General features: G+C 41.2%; 1 protein-coding gene and 1 long non-coding RNA gene across 3 annotated transcripts in view; one reads left to right on the top strand and one right to left on the bottom strand.

The window, feature by feature from the left end:
* PFKFB3 (6-phosphofructo-2-kinase/fructose-2,6-biphosphatase 3) overlaps window positions 1-15,711 on the top strand; it is a 273,450-nt gene that overhangs the window by 239,902 nt on the left and 17,837 nt on the right. The window lies entirely within an intron of this gene.
* LOC132346847 (uncharacterized) lies at window positions 8,907-9,826 on the bottom strand. Its single transcript, XR_009496808.1, has 2 exons — window positions 9,776-9,826; window positions 8,907-9,263 (listed from the first exon to the last, which is right to left on the bottom strand). It is a non-coding gene; the product is annotated as an uncharacterized lncRNA (long non-coding RNA).

Below are 15,711 nucleotides of genomic sequence, written 5' to 3'. Positions count from 1 at the left end.
TGGCATGCTAAGCTTTAGGAGGTCTAATTTAAATTTGGCAAGCTCTACACCTAGTTCTCAGTTAGCCTGTGATTTTGCAAGGCTCCTAGGGTTGGTGATGAGCTGGTGGTAAAATATTTTAGTTTCTTTAAAGAGCTTTTAAAAACATAGTATATGTAACAAAGAGTATCAATAACCTCAGATATACAGGTGACACCACCCTTATGGCAGAAAGTGAAGAGGAACTAAAAAGCCTCTTGATGAAAGTGAAAGTGGAGAGTGAAAAAGTTGGCTTAAAGCTCAATATTCAGAAAACGAAGACAATGGCATCCGGTCCCATCACTTCATGGGAAATAGACGGGGAAACAGTGAAAACAGTGTCAGACTTTATTTTTCTGGGCTCCAAAATCACTGCAGATGGTGACTGCAGCCATGAAATTAAAAGACGCTTACTCCTTGGAAGGAAAGTTATGACCAACCTACATAGCATAATCAAAAGCAGAGACATTACTTTGCCAACAAAGGTTCGTCTAGTCAAGGCTATGGTTTTTCCAGTGGTCATGTATGGATGTGAGAGTTGGACAGTGAAGAAGGCTGAGCACTGAAGAATTGATGCTTTTGAACTGTGGTGTTGGAGAAGACTCTTGAGAGTCCCTTGGACGGCAAGGAGATCAAACCAGTCCATTCTGAAGGAGATCAGCCCTGGGATTTCTTTGGAAGGAATGATGCTAAAGCTGAAGCTCGAGTACTTTGGCCACCTCATGCGAAGAGTTGACTCATTGGAAAAGACTCTGATGCTGGGAGGGATTGGGGGCGGGAGGAAAAGGGGACGACAGAGGATGAGATGGCTAGATGGCATCACTGACTCGATGGACGTGAGTCTGAGTGAACTCCAGGAGATGATGATGGACAGGGAGGCCTGGCATGCTGCGATTCATGGGGTCGCAAAGAGTCAGACATGACTGAGCGACTGAACTGAACTGAACAAAGAGTTTATAAACTACAAGCATACCATTTAGAGAGAAAAAAAAAAAATCCATATGTTCACCAAAAAGGCCAATAAGTGAAGCATGACTATATCTCAGGAATCCTCTGTGTCTCTCCCCCATCTCCCATCAGTTCAGTTAAGTTCAGATGGTACCTCATTGTGGTTTTGATTTGCATTTCTCTGATAATGAGTGATGTTGAGTATCTTTTCATGTGTTTGTTAGCCATCTGTATGTCTTCTTTGGAGAAATGTCTGTTTAGTTCTTTGGCCCACTTTTTGATAGGGTCATTTATTTTTCTGATATTGAGCTGCATGAGTTGCTCAATTTTGTATATTTTAGAGATTAATTCTTTGTCAGTTGCTTCATTTGCTATTATTTTCTCCCATTCTGAAGGCTGTCTTTTCACCTTGCTTATAGTTTCCTTTGTTGTGCAAAACCTTTTAAGTTTAATTAGGTCCCATGTGTTTATTTTTGTTTTTATTTCCATTACTCTGGGAGATGGATCAGAGAGGATCCTATCTGTGATTTATGTCAGGGAGTGTTTTGCCTATGTTTTCCTCTAGGAGTTTTATAGTTTCTGGTCTTACATTTAGATCTCTAATACATTTTGAGTTTATTTCTGTGTACCGTGTTGGAAAGTGTTCTAGGGTCATTCTTTTACAGGTGGTTGACCAGTTTTCCCAGTACCACTTGCTAAAGAGAATGTCTTTTCTCCATCATATATTCTTGCCTCCTTTATCAAAGATAAGGTGTCCATAGGTGCATGGATTTATCCCTGGGCTTTCTATTTTGTTCCATTGATCTATATTTCTGTCTTTGTGCCAGTACCATACTGTCTTAATGACTGTAGATTTGTAGTCTATTCTGAAGTCAGGTAGATTGATTCCTCCAGTTCCATTCTTCTTTCTCAAAATTGCTTTGGCTATTTAAGTTTTTTTTTGTATTTCCATACAAATTGTGAAATTATTTGTTCTAGTTCTCTGAAAAATACCATTGGTAGCTTGATAGGGATTGCATTTAATCTGTAGATTGCTTAGGGTAGTATACTCATTTTCACTATATTGATTCTTCCGATCCATGAACATGATATATTTCTCCATCTATTTGTGTCCTCTTTGATTTCTTTCATCAGTGTTTTATAGTTTTCTATATATAGGTCTTTTGTTTCTTTAGGTAGATTTATTCCTAATTATTTTATTCTTTTTTTCTCAATGGTGAATGAAATTGTTTCCTTAATTTCTTTCTGTTTTCTCATTGTTAGTGTATAGGAATGCAAGGGATTTCTGTGTGTTAATTGGAAAAGGTCAGTTTTCATTCCAATCCCAAAGAAAGGCATTGCCAAAGAATGTTCAAACTATGGCACAGTTGCACTCATCTCACATGCTAGCAAAGTAATGCTTAAAATTCTCCAAGCTAGGCTTCAACAGTATGTGAACTGAGAACTTCCAAATGTTCAAAGTGTATTTAGGAAAGTCAGAGGAACCAGAAATCAAATTGCCAACATCCGCTGGATCATAGAAAAAGCAAGGGCGTTCCAGAAAAACATCTACTTCTGCCTTATTGACTATGCCAAAGCCTTTGACTGTGTGGATCACAACAAAGTATGGAAAATTCTTCAAGAGATGGAAATACCAGACCACCTTACTTGCCTCCTGAGAAACCTGTGTGCAGGGCAAGAAGCAATAGTTAGAACTGGACATGGAACAACAGACTGGTTCCAAATATGAAAAGGAGTACATCAAGGCTGTATATTGTCACCCTGCTTATTTAACTTATATGCAGAGTAAATCATGAGAAATGCTGGACTTGACGAAGCACAAACTGGAATGAAGATTGCCAGGAGAAACATCAATAACCTAAGATATGCAGATGTCACTACCCTTATGGAAGAAAGCAAAGAGAAGCTAAAGAGCCTCTTGATGAAAGTGAAAGAGGGGAGTGAAAAAGTTGGCTTAGAACTCAACATTCAAAAAACTAAGATCATGGCACCCGGTCCCATCACTTCATGGCAAGTAGATGGAGAAAAAATGGAAGCCGTGACAGACTTTTGCGGCGGGGTAGGGGGGCTCCAAAATCACTGCAGATGGTGATTGTAGTGAAATTAAAAGACCCTTGCTCCTTGGAAGAAAAGCTATGACAAACCTAGACAGCATATTAAAAAGCAGAGACATTATTTTACCAATGAAGGTCTGTCTCGTCAAAGCTATGGTTTTTCCAGAAGTCATGTATGGATGTAAGAGTTGGACTATAAAGAAAGCTGAGTGCTGAAGAATTGATGCTTTTGAACTGCGGTGTTGGAGAAGACTCTTGAGAGTCCCTTGGACTGCAAGGAGATCTAACCAGTCAATTCTAAAGGAAATCAGTCCTGAATATTCATTTGAAGGACTGATGCTAAAGTTGAAATTCCAATACTTTGGCCACCTGCGGTGAAGAACTGACTTATTGGAAAAGACCCTGATGCTGGGAAAGATTGAAGGCAGGAGGAGAAGGGGACTACAGAGGATGAGATGGTTGGATTGCATCACTGACTCAATGGACATGAGTTTGAGCAAGCTCCAGGAGTTGGTGATGGACAGGGAAGCCTGGCGTGCTGCAGTCCATATGGTGGCAAAGAGTTGGACACAACTAAGCAACTGAACTGAGTATGTTCTCCTTCATGTAAGTTAAAGTGAGTAAACCTACAGAAGGGTATTTCCCAGTTTGTAGCATGGAGGATATGATAGCAAGAATGTTGATCTAATGAAAAGCTATACTTTTCATGGAAGGGGTGAAATCACTAGGATTATGGTAGCAGACCGAGATGAAGTTTCTTTGTTCATGAAATTCCTCCAAAGGCAAAATTACAAGTCTCATAATGTAGAAATGTTAGTTCATCCTAATTTTGGTGAGATGTGTTAAAAAGCTGGTGGATGCCATGACAAACACAAAATTTAACAGACCTCATTTAACTTCGGGTTACCCTGCATTAGAAGGAGTCTGGCAGTAACTCGTTAACTGTGGGAGAAGTTTGTGTGGACATAGCACAAGCCAGCCTCTTAGCACTTTTTGGGTACTCAATTCTCAGTAAACGTCTTCATGTATGGATTGGTTGATTTTGAGATGAACTTATTAAGGAATATTTATGAGTTATTTAATATGTTACCACTTTGGCAGGATATGTGCCTTTAAGGGATATAAATCCTTAAGTAAACGAACACAGCTCCTAAATTGGAATTTCAGGTGCCAGAGACAACAGTTAGTTCTCTGTTTGGGACTCTTCATCATAGTGGCTGAATGAGGCTGCCAAGAAGATACCTTTTTCTTCGATGCTTGTTGCCCTTCTTGGGAGGAAATCTAGGACAGAAGGTGGAGCCATATTTCTTGGTCAACAGCTGCCAAGATTGACCCCAAACAGAAGCTTTAAGTGGCAGTGAGACTTGGAAATGCATAGGGGCATTTTTGGTTTTCAAAATGGTCTCAGGAATGGTGGTCTTGGTAATTGTCAGCATTTAGTGCATGGGGGGCCAGGGGGGCAAAATGTCTTACAGTAAGTTGAGCTGTTTCATCTAGCAAATAATGGTCCTTCCTTAAATGCCAATAATTCCTCTTGAGGAATGTTGCAGATTTATTAGAGGGAGTGAGTTATTTGGTCTTTGTGTTTTATTAAAAAATCCAAAGGCTTTTAGGTAATAAATACTCTTTTTTTGAGGGGGGAGTTGGGGGCTTTGCTGACAGCTCAGTTGGTAAAGAATCTACCTGCAATGTGTGAGACCCCAGTTCGATTCTTGGGTTTGGAAGATCCAGTGGAGAAGGGATAGGCTACCCACTCCAGTATTCTTGGGCTTCCTTTGTGGCTTTGACTGTGTGATCACAAAGCCTTTGACTGTGTGGATCACAACAAAGTATGAAAAATTCTTCAAGAGATGGGAATACCAGACCACCTTATCTGCCTCCTGAGAAGTCTGTGTGCAGGTCAAGAAGCAACAGTTAGAACCAGACATGGAACGACAGACTGGTTCCAAATTGGGAAAGGAGTACATCAAGGCTGTATATTGTCACCCTGCTTATTTAACTTACATGCAGAATACATCATGAGAAATGCTGGGCTGGATGAAGCACAAACTGGAATCAAGATTGCTAGGAGAAGTATCAATAACCTGTTATGCAGATGACATCACCCTTATGACAGAAAGCAAAGAGCAGCTAAAGAGCCTCTTGATGAAAGTGAAAGAGGGGAGTGAAAAAGTTGGCTTATAACTCAACATTCAAAAAACTAAGATCATGGCATCTGGTCCCATCACTTCATGGCAAGTAGATGGAGAAATAATGGAAATGGTGACAGACTTTGTTTGATTTGTTTTGGGCTCCAAAGTCACTGCAGATGGTGACTGCAGCCATGAAATTAAAAGATGCTTACTCCTTGGAAGAAAAGCTATGACAAACCTAGACAGCATATTAAAAAGCAGAGAGATTACTTTGCCAACAAAGGTCTGTCTAGTCAAGGTTATGGTTTTTACAGTAGTCATGTATGGATGTGAGAGTTGAACTATAAAGAAAGCTGAGCACTGAAGAATCAATGCTTTTGATTGGATGCTTTTGATTGGTGTTGGAGAAGACTCTTGAGAGTCCCTTGGACAGCAAGGAGATCCAACTACTTCATCCTAAAGGAAATCAGTCCTGAATATTCATTGGAAGGAATGATGCTTAAGCTGAAACTCCAGTACTTTGGCCACCTGATGTGAAGAACTGACTCATTGGAAAAGACCTTGATACTGGGAAAGATTAAAGGCAGGAGGAGAAGGGGATGACAGAGGATGAGATGGTTGGATGGTATCACTGACTCAGTGGACATGAGTTTGAGTCAACTCCGGGAGTTGGTGATGGACAGGGAAGCTTGGCGTGCTGCAGTCCATGGGGTCACAAAGAGTCAGACACAACTGAGCAACTGAACTGAACTATGGCTCTTCTGGCAAAGAATCTGCCTGCATTGTAGGAGGCCTGGGTTTCGATCCCTGGATTGAGAAGATCTCCTGGAGAAGGGGAAGGCTACCCACTCCTGTATTCTGGCGTAGAGAATTCCATGGACATGGGGTTTTTAGGCAATAAATACTCTTTTTTTCAGTCTCTAGTTTATAATGAGAGACTAGTGTTCACAGTCCATTTCTCTAATAGTGATGTGACCTTGACCTAGTTCCTCAGCCTTTCTGTACTTCAGTTTCTTGTCAGTTAATTGAGGATCATTTTGGTAGCTGTCTTATGTAGTTGTGAAGTTTAAATGAATCAATGCATTTAAACCATGTAGAAGGTTTCTGAGCCCATGAAACCCTCATAGATGCTAGCTATGATCATCCTTTTCCCTGTTCCCCTTCATAAAACTTGCCATTGCCCAGGAGTTATTGCAGAGACATCACTCTGACATGTGAATACTCCAAGAACAATATTTTCCTGAGGGTAAGACAAATTCCTATGGTGCCAAGTCACTGTAAAAAAGACAAAAAGGATCATTGTAAGACAGCAGAGGGACATCATAAACCAATGTGACTGACTTCCTGATTTTGTCTGGGGGATTGGCAAATGTGAGCCCTTAGAGAAACTCTGTTTTGTAAATGAAGTTTTATTGGAACACCGCTCTGATCTCTTTCCTGCAGTAGAGTTGAATAACTGCCATCGAGATTATGGCCTGCAAAGATTAAAATATTTACTATATGCTAGTCCTTTACACTGGAGAAGGCAATGGCACCCCACTCCAGTACTCTTGCCTGCAAAATCCCATGGACAGAGGAGCTTGGTGGGCTGCAGTCCATGGGGCCGCGAAGAGTCGGACACGACTGAGCAACTTCACTTTTTTCACTTTCATGCATTGGAGAAGGAAATGGCAACCCACTCCAGTGTTCTTGACTGGAGAATCCCAGGGACGGGGGAGCCTGGTGGGCTGCCGTCTATGGGGTTGCACAGAGTCGGACACGACTGAGGCGACTTAGCAGCAGCAGTCCTTTACAGAGAAGCAAATGGCAACTCACTCCAGTATTCTTGCCTGGAGAATCCCAGGGACAGACGAGCCTGGTGGGCTACCGTTTATGGGGTTGCACAGAGTCGGACATGACTGAAGCGACTTAGCAGCAGCAGCAGTCCTTTACAGGAAATGTTTCTTGACCTCCCTGGTCTAGCACATAATTTACCTTATATGGCTACTTATCAGTGTTACCTAGTCGCCACTTCTGAACAGTTCAAAAAGATGCAGCAAAAGTTGTTTTTTTGTTTTTAATTTTTTATTTTATGTTGGAGTATAGCCAGTTAACAATGTTGTGATAGTTTCTGGTGAACAGCAAAGGGACTCAGCCATGCATGTATCCATTCTCCCCCAACCTCCCTTCCTGTCCAGGCTGCCACATAATACTGAGCAGAGTTCCCTGTACTATATAGAAGGTCCTTGTTGGCTGTCTCTTTTAAATAGAGCAGTGTGTACATGTCCATCCCAGACTCCCTAACTATGCCTTCTGATCCTGCCCCAGCTCCGTAACCATAAATTTGTTCTCTAAGTCTGTGAGTCTGTTTCTGTTTTGTAAATAAGTTCATTTGAATCATTTCATTTTAGATTCTGTATCTAAGGGATGTCATACGATGTTTCTCTTTCTCTGTCTGACTTACTTGACTCCATGTGACAATCTCTGGATCCATGAATGCTACACCCAAAGGTTTTATATAGTGATAATAATGCTGATGACAATTGCTAACATGGTATTTACTTACTATGGCCAGGCATGTTTCTAACCCTTTTAAATAAGCATCTACAATAATGCCTGCCATCTCAGTATCTGTCAAGTGTATTCAGTTAGTAATAGTAAAATCAGCCTATGAACACAGGCAATAGCTGGATGGTGAAGAAAGTCTTTTAAATGTGATAACTTTATGGTAAGAAGAATGTAAGAAGCCATATCCGAGCAAAGGAGAGTTTAGTTATCTCGGAGTGTGTTTTACAATGTAAAAGAAATTCATTGCCCTCAAGTCAGTTTATTTCAGTGCAATCCCAATAAAAGTGGCAGTTTTATTTAAAAGGGTGATTTAAGCTAACTTTAAAGTTAATTTGTAACGGTAAATGTATAAGAATGGGCAAAGAGTGTTTGAAAGAGTGATTACCTCGCAAGATATCAGCATGTTATAAAGTGATACAAATTTAAACAGTTGGTTTTTGGTAGAAGAATGAATAGCTCAATATATTACAACAGAGGATATCCAAAGTTGTGTGTGACAAGATAATACACGACATAGAATTTTAAGCCAGTGGGGAAAGGACAGATTTTTTGTTATATCACTCAGTTACTCATCTGAAATTCCATACTGGGATTGGTGGGTCACAGTATGGGTAGGGCTACACTGTTGACATTTGTCTACATTTTTCTCTTGAAAAAGAGTTGGACGAGTTTCTAGTCTACTTGGCAGACTTCTCAGATGGTGCAGCGGTAAAGAACGTGCTTGCCAATATAGGAGATGCAAGTGACCTGGGTTCAGTCCCTGGGTTGGGAAGATTCCCCTGGAGTAGGAAATGGCAATCCACTCCAGAACTGCTGCCTGTAAAATCCCATGAACAGAGGAAGCAATCCATGTGGTCACAAAGAGTCAGACATAACTGAGCGCACACAAACACAGCATTGGCAAATATACCTTCCCAGGGAGTAAAATAGTCACCATGATAAAGCAATTTTGATTCTTGTTATTGTTGACCAGTCAGACCATGAGTGCAAAATGCAAAAGATTCTTATTTTTATTCCACTCTAGAGTTTAGCTGCTTTAGGATCAAACCCAGATGTTGTTCAGTCAGTCCGTCATGTCTGACTCTCTGTGACTCCGTGGACTGCAGCATGCCAGGCTTCCCTGTCTTTCACCATCTCCCAGAGTTGCTCAAACTCATATCAATTGATTTGGTGATGAATTAATTTTCCCCTTGATAAATCGCCATCACAGACGCCAACCGTGTAATTTATTCTTGAAGGAAATACCGTTTAGGGACACTAGAGGACTCCACCTTACCATGCAACAAATGACATCACAGAGGAAAACCTTAGAAGAAAAATTTCCATGGCAACAGTGAGTGGGTATCTTGTCCTGGGGGAGTTGGTGCCGCATGCAACATGTGTGACCCATGGGGACAGTTCATAATGAGCAGTTTCTAGTTTCTGTTGATGGGTGGATGTCATCTGTTGATGTTTTGAAATACAGACTGAAATCTGAGTAGGCTTTGTTGGACTTAGATTTTCCACTTGTTTTTCAGATTTGTGTCTTTGATTGGACGCCTGAAGCTGCTTAAACCCTGCGGCACTGGAAAAAAAAAAAAAAAGTGTGGTCATTACTATGAGCCATGGCAAAGAAATCCTCTTCCAGTTTGGATTTTAAACTGACTTTTTCCAAATAACAACATCCTGTTTTTAAATTAATTGCATGCTGCTGTTTGCATTGTAAAGGATCACATGTGAATTCAGAGAAACTTCGGGTTTATTAAAAAGAAAGGAAAAGATGTAGCCCCCAAATCTGTGAGGCAGAATCAGACTTTGAGTATGAAAAGATTTTAGGATAGTAACATGTCTTGGTATTTGTCTCTTACTGAAGAATTCTACAACCTGAGAGCTCACAGGTATGCTAAGGGCACTCTCTGGTGTAAACACCCATGTACTCCCTCTCGTATCACTCAGGGCCTCTCTGACTTCCTGAAAAGAAACAGGAAGAGAGCTAAGCCTACTTCTTCCCTCTCCTTTTTTCTCCCCAGCTCCTTAGGCTACTACAGGCGGCGGGAGGGGAACCTGTCTGCTACTCTTTACAGGGTGCTCACCGACCCTCACCCACTGTTGGCACTCAGTTCCAGAACCTTCTTCATCCAAACTCTGTTGGCTCCTTATAGAATCTTGGAGTTTATAGGGAGATTTGATGACTGGTTCCATCACAATAAGAATCTCAAGTTTGAAAACCCTCTAAATCCCTCCGAAAAAGTGGCTATACATTCTGCTTGATTAGTCCCAGCTCCAGGGAACTTCCTACCTCCCAAGGAGCCTGCTGCTTTCTTTTGTCCCTCCTGCCTCCTTCCCTCTCTTTCTTCCTTTTTTTTTCTCTCTCTTTTTTAAATTATGAAACTATGATAATAATTTACAGGAGACTTGGAATATACAGAACAAAGTTACATATAGTTCCACTCTTTCTTCCTTTCTTCAAGCAAATTTGAACATAAAATTCCATACTTGGAATATGGAGATTTGGTGAGTTATTGAATTATATGTTCAAATTTGTTTTCTCTCGGGGTTTTGAAGACCTTGTTCCGTTGTCTTACAGCTTTCAGCGTTATAAACAGTCAGCGGTTGTAGGTAGCCTCTTTCTTCTCGACGGAAGGTTTCTGGATCAGCTTTCTCTTTCCCGCTCCCACCCCCCTATCCAATTCACCTGTGTTCTGAAACTTCTTTATTATGTGCTCTGATGAGAGGTTTGTTTTTTTTTTTTCCATTAATTTTACTGGGTGTCAAAATAGTCTGTTGAAGCTGGAAACAGTGTTTCAGCTCTGAGTTATTTTCTTGTAATATTTCTTTCAGAACTCCCTCCCCTTCCATTATTTCTCCTTCTGTAACTCCTTTATTTGGACATTGAACCTCAGCCCTAAAACTTTTTTTTCTAACATTTCTAAGCTTTCCTTTTTTCTGGGAGATTTAGCTTTATTTCCAACTTATGAAGTTTTAAAAAATTTCTCTTAGCAATGTTTTAAATTTCCCAAATAGTTTTTTCTTCTCTGAATGCTGTTTGCATTTTTATAGCATCCATTTTGTTCATGGATGTACTATGGACACAGTGCTTCCTTTTGTGTGTCTGAAGATAATAATTGTTGTTATTATTTAGTTTTCTTCTGTTCCTCATGTCTGTTGTTTTTGTTTTCCCTCAGTTTTTTTTTTTTTATAAAAGAACATGTTATTTCAATTTCTGCCTTGTAGGCTAGCGCTTTTGTTCAAGTGCTTGGCGGTTTAGTTATCTTTTTATATTTTGGTGAAACACTAAGATGATGATTGGGAAGTCTGAGATCTTGGAATGGGCTTATACATTAGTAGGCTCACTTAGCAGTTTAAAGGGGCCCTTTAACCTCCATGGATGTCCCTAAATGGATGGATCTCCTGGCCTTTTCTCTTGGGCTGATCAGTTTTCTCAAAAGGGAATCCTATAGTGTCCAGCCATGGGAGAAATAATTACTCTGGAAATGAACTGAGGGACTGAGGTGGGGGATGGTCTCCCCAGTAAATCCATGGGCTTTAACTTAATCTCCCACTTTTTGTTACCATGACTTCTCCGCATCCTCCACTGGGTTGGGGGAAAGGTTCATGAGTCCAGATCTTGTCAATCAAGGTCACCCTTTCTAGAAGAGCAGATCTCTAGGTCTCTGCTGGCTCTCAGGGTAGAATCTTGGCTACATGGAGAAATTGCCCAGAAAATCTTACTCCCTTTAAAGAGTTTCAACCTTTCCCTCCAGCTACATCTCCACCTTATACGTAAAGGGTCTTTTGTCCAATTCACATTTCTGTTCTCTTCTGAGATTCTATGGAATAAATAGGTCTCAGGTTTAGGATTTCTCTCCTCACTGTGCCAAGTCTCCTTCAACTGCTTTCCAGCTTCCAAATCTGCTAACATCTCCACCTCTGTTGTTTCTTTCCTTGTTCACTTTGTTCTTTTAAAGAATGTATCTTTCCTTTAAAAGTTAAGTGACGTTAAGAAGGAAGTGAATGAATAACTGTGTTCAATGCACCCTGTGTCTTTATTCATGTAGACCACACGCGTGGTCACTAAGAAGAGTCTTTCTGTTTAGTTTTGGTTGAGATACAACCCACACATGTTATCTTCTACTCACTATGGCCAATCTCGTTTTGACTCGTGCCAGTGTTCTCTTTGCTCTAACCTCAAGTGAACTGAAACGTGTCCTTTTTGCTTCCTGTAACTGCAGCCTCCAAACATTTGTCCACAAGGCATAGCTTTTCCATACCTTTTCCTTTCCTTCTTAATACTATCTCCTCCAAGCCACACATCTCCAGTTCTTTTTTTTTTCTGGTGTCCTAAATTGCTTTAATTTTTCTTGAACTTTTTATTCTATATTGGGGCATAGCCAATTAACAATGCTGTGACAGTTCAGGTAAACAGTGAAGGGTCTCAACCATACATACACATGTATCCATTCTCTCCCAAACCTCCCTCCCGTCCAAGCTGCCACCTAACTTTGAGCAGAGTCCCCTGTGCTATACAGTAGGTCCTTGTTGGTTATCCATTTCAAATATAGCAATGTGTACATGTCCATCCCTGGAGAAGGCAATGGCACCCCACTCCAGTACTCTTGCCTGGAAAATCCCATGGATGGAGGAGCCTGGTAGGCTGCAGTCCATGGGGTCGCTAAGAGTCAGACACGACTGAGCGACTTCCCTTTCACTTTTCACTTTCATGCATTGGAGAAGGAAATGGCAACCCACTCCAGTGTTCTTGCCTGGAGGGTCCCAGGGACGGGGTGGCCTGGTGGGCTGCCGTCTATGGGGTCGCACAGAGTCAGACACGACTGAAGCGACTTAGCAGCAGCAGCACATGTCCATCCCAAACTGCCTAACTGTCCCTTCCCCTTAGCATCCATAAGTTCACTCTCTGTCACTGTTTTGTAAATTCATTGGTATCATTTCTTTTTAGGTTCTGCACATAAGGGATATTAAATGGTATTTCTCCTTCTCTGGCTTACTTCACTCAGTATGAGAATCTAGATCCATTCACATTGCTGCAAATGGCATTATTTCATTCTTTTTAATGGCTGAGTAATAGTCCATTGTACATATTTACCACATCTTCTTTTTCCATTCATTTGCCAAAGGACATTTAGGTTGCTTTCATACCTTGGCTGTTGTAAACTATTGGTGCAGTCAACACTGGGGTGCATGTATCCTTTTGGATCATGTTTTTCTCTGGATATATGCTCAGGAGTGGAATTGCAAGGTCATATGGTAGATCTGTTTTTCGATTTTTAAGGAGCACCCATACTCTTCTCTGTAGTGGCTGTACCAATTTGCATTCCCACAAACACTGTAGGAGGGTTCCCTTTTCTCCACACCCTCCAAATTTTATAATTTATTGTTTATTTATTGTTTGTGGATTTTTTGATGAAAGCCATTCTGGCTGGTGTGAGGTGATATCTCATTATAATTTTGATTTGCAGTTCTCTAATAATTAGTGACATCTCTAGTTCTTCGATAGCTCAGTTGGTAAAGAATTTGCCTGCAATGCAGGAGACCCTGGTTCAGTTCCTGTGTCGGGAAGATCCATTGGGGAAGGGACAGGCTGCCCATTCCAGTATTACTGGGCTTGCCTGGTGGCTCAGCTGGTAAAGAATCTGCCTGCAGTGAGGGAGACCTGGGTTTGATCTCTGGGTTGGGAAGATCCCTTGGAGAAGGCAAAGGCTACCAACTCCAGTATTCTGGCCTGGAGAATTTCATGGACTGTATAGTCCATGGGGTTGCAAAGAGTCAGACACGACTGAGCGACTTTCACTTTCTATTTCTTTTGACTTTTCTGGTCTGGCCTAATTTAGTTTCTCTTTACTCTTTTGCTAACCCTCATCTCAAAAAGCTTTAGTTCTTTGAGGTCTCTCTTAAAATGTAACCCCCAAACTCCTGGCATGGCCTGGTAAATCCAGGATATGGCAATATTATTCTTAGATTCTCTACCTCTGACCAACTACCAGGTATGGTCTGGGGAACAGAGACCTTGGCATTAAGGCTGGACCTGAATGAATCTTCCCAATAGAAAGAATGCAGTGTGCTATAATGTAGCATCCTGCAAACTGCAAAGTTATCAGTGGTCTGAAGATTCTTGCTACACATTTGAAAGTTTTGTGTCTGTACACACGTATGTATGTATGTTATTCTGGTAGGTATATGTACAGTTTTTATATAAATTATGGATCATACCGATGCCTGCCTGTAACTGAGTACCATCCTCAGCCACATTTCAAGCAATAGCTACAAACGACGGCTGGCTGTCATTTTGCACAGCACCTTGTACATTTCTAAGATTGCACAAAGTTCCATCAGGTAGTGTTGAAACAGAGCTTGCGGTTCATTTTGTTCATGGTTATGTTGGCCCCATGGAATTACTTTGTCATGTGCAAAAGAGCTGAGGTGTGCTTGCGAATTTATGACAAATGAAGGTCAAATGCATCAAGACACATAACTGATTCCTCTTTGATAATTGCAGTAGGGGAAAAGCAGTGGATGGACTGAGTCATCACACTGTGTGCATGAGGTCAGATAACCACAATAAACACAAAAGATTTTACACTGTGGTCATCAGGACACAGTTACATTGGGAGTGTTGATTTAGTTTCAGTCTCTTGGTATCATCGCCGTGTAAAATTAGTATTGTTAATTTTAATATTTTTTATAGTTTAATTGTGTTAACTTTTACAAACCACATCTTTGGTTATCTTTATAGTTATATACAATCAATGAGGTTGAGTTTATGTTTTTTTGTGTGTTTGCTTGTTTATATTTAAGTTTGGTCCCCTCCTTTGGTAATAGAATTGAGATAGAATTAATTCAGGTAGAAATAATTCTGATGGAATTACTTTTCCTACAAAAGAGGTCTCTAGATTCTTTGTTGGGAATATTGTAACAATAATGTAGTATTATAACAATAATATAGAATAATAACAATGTTGATGAATTGGTGGCTGCCTTGTATACATTCGGTGGTCTTCTAAGAGCTCTGCACGTTATATCTCATTTACTTCTCCTCATGTCCCCATTAACATTGGCCCTGTTGTCCTCATCCTAGACATGAGGCACTGAGGCCCAGCATTTAAGTGACTAGTTCAAGGTTATGTAGTGGTGAAGCTGGGATGTGAATTGGGCAGTCTGACTTCAGAACCCACCTGCTTGGCCTTGATGCATCGTCCGATAGAGGGCACAGGTGTTGCAATCAAATGCTCTCTCTCTCTCTCTTTTTTTTTTACATACTCTGGGCAAAATATAGACTCTTTCTAAGCCTTATTTATAAAATGGGAGCAATTATGTTGTCCTCATAGGGTTGTTCTAAGTGGAAAAAATGTCCACAAAGCCCTTAGCACAGTACTTGGCAATATTTTTCCATAAGGAAGTCTTTGACTCCCCATTTGCCAGCTGGGGGCTGGCCCAACAGCCATGTCAGTCAGTGAAGTGACTGCATTCTCATGATGAATTCTATTCCCGAAGCTTCATCAGCAAAAGAAATACAGAAGGCAGAGGACTCGGAGATGGAAATACACGCCTTTCCTGTCTTCCTTGGAGGTGTCACCCCACCTGCCAGATGGGCCCCCAGAGCAACTTGCACCCTCTGAGTGCGCTTCTCTGACAGTGAGTCCTGGGCTGTACACGAATTGCCTTGGGGGGTGCCTACTCCAGCCCCAAGGATCTCTGGGCTCTGGTTGTTCAAGCCTGCTTTCAACTCTTGTCAATTTAAAAGGCAGAATGTGGAGGGAGCGTCTTCATGCAGTGTCTCCTGATGCGGCCACAAAGACCTCGTGCAGGAGGTTGGAGCTTCAGCTGGGCCTCGCCGGGAGGTCAGTTGGTTTGGGGGTTGTTTAAAAGATGTGAGAGGGCCTTTCAGGCTGGTAGGAGAACATAATTGAAAGTTCTGGGCCAGGAATACACAGTAGGTATGCAGGGAACTGTGAGTCAGCTTATCTGATGCTAATAGCTGTGTGGCTTGATGTGTAAGGACTTAGCTAATCTCTGTC

This window comes from Bos taurus, chromosome 13 (assembly GCF_002263795.3).
Source record: "Bos taurus isolate L1 Dominette 01449 registration number 42190680 breed Hereford chromosome 13, ARS-UCD2.0, whole genome shotgun sequence".
NCBI lineage: Eukaryota > Metazoa > Chordata > Mammalia > Artiodactyla > Bovidae > Bos > Bos taurus.
This window is presented reverse-complemented; position numbering and strand designations above follow the sequence as displayed.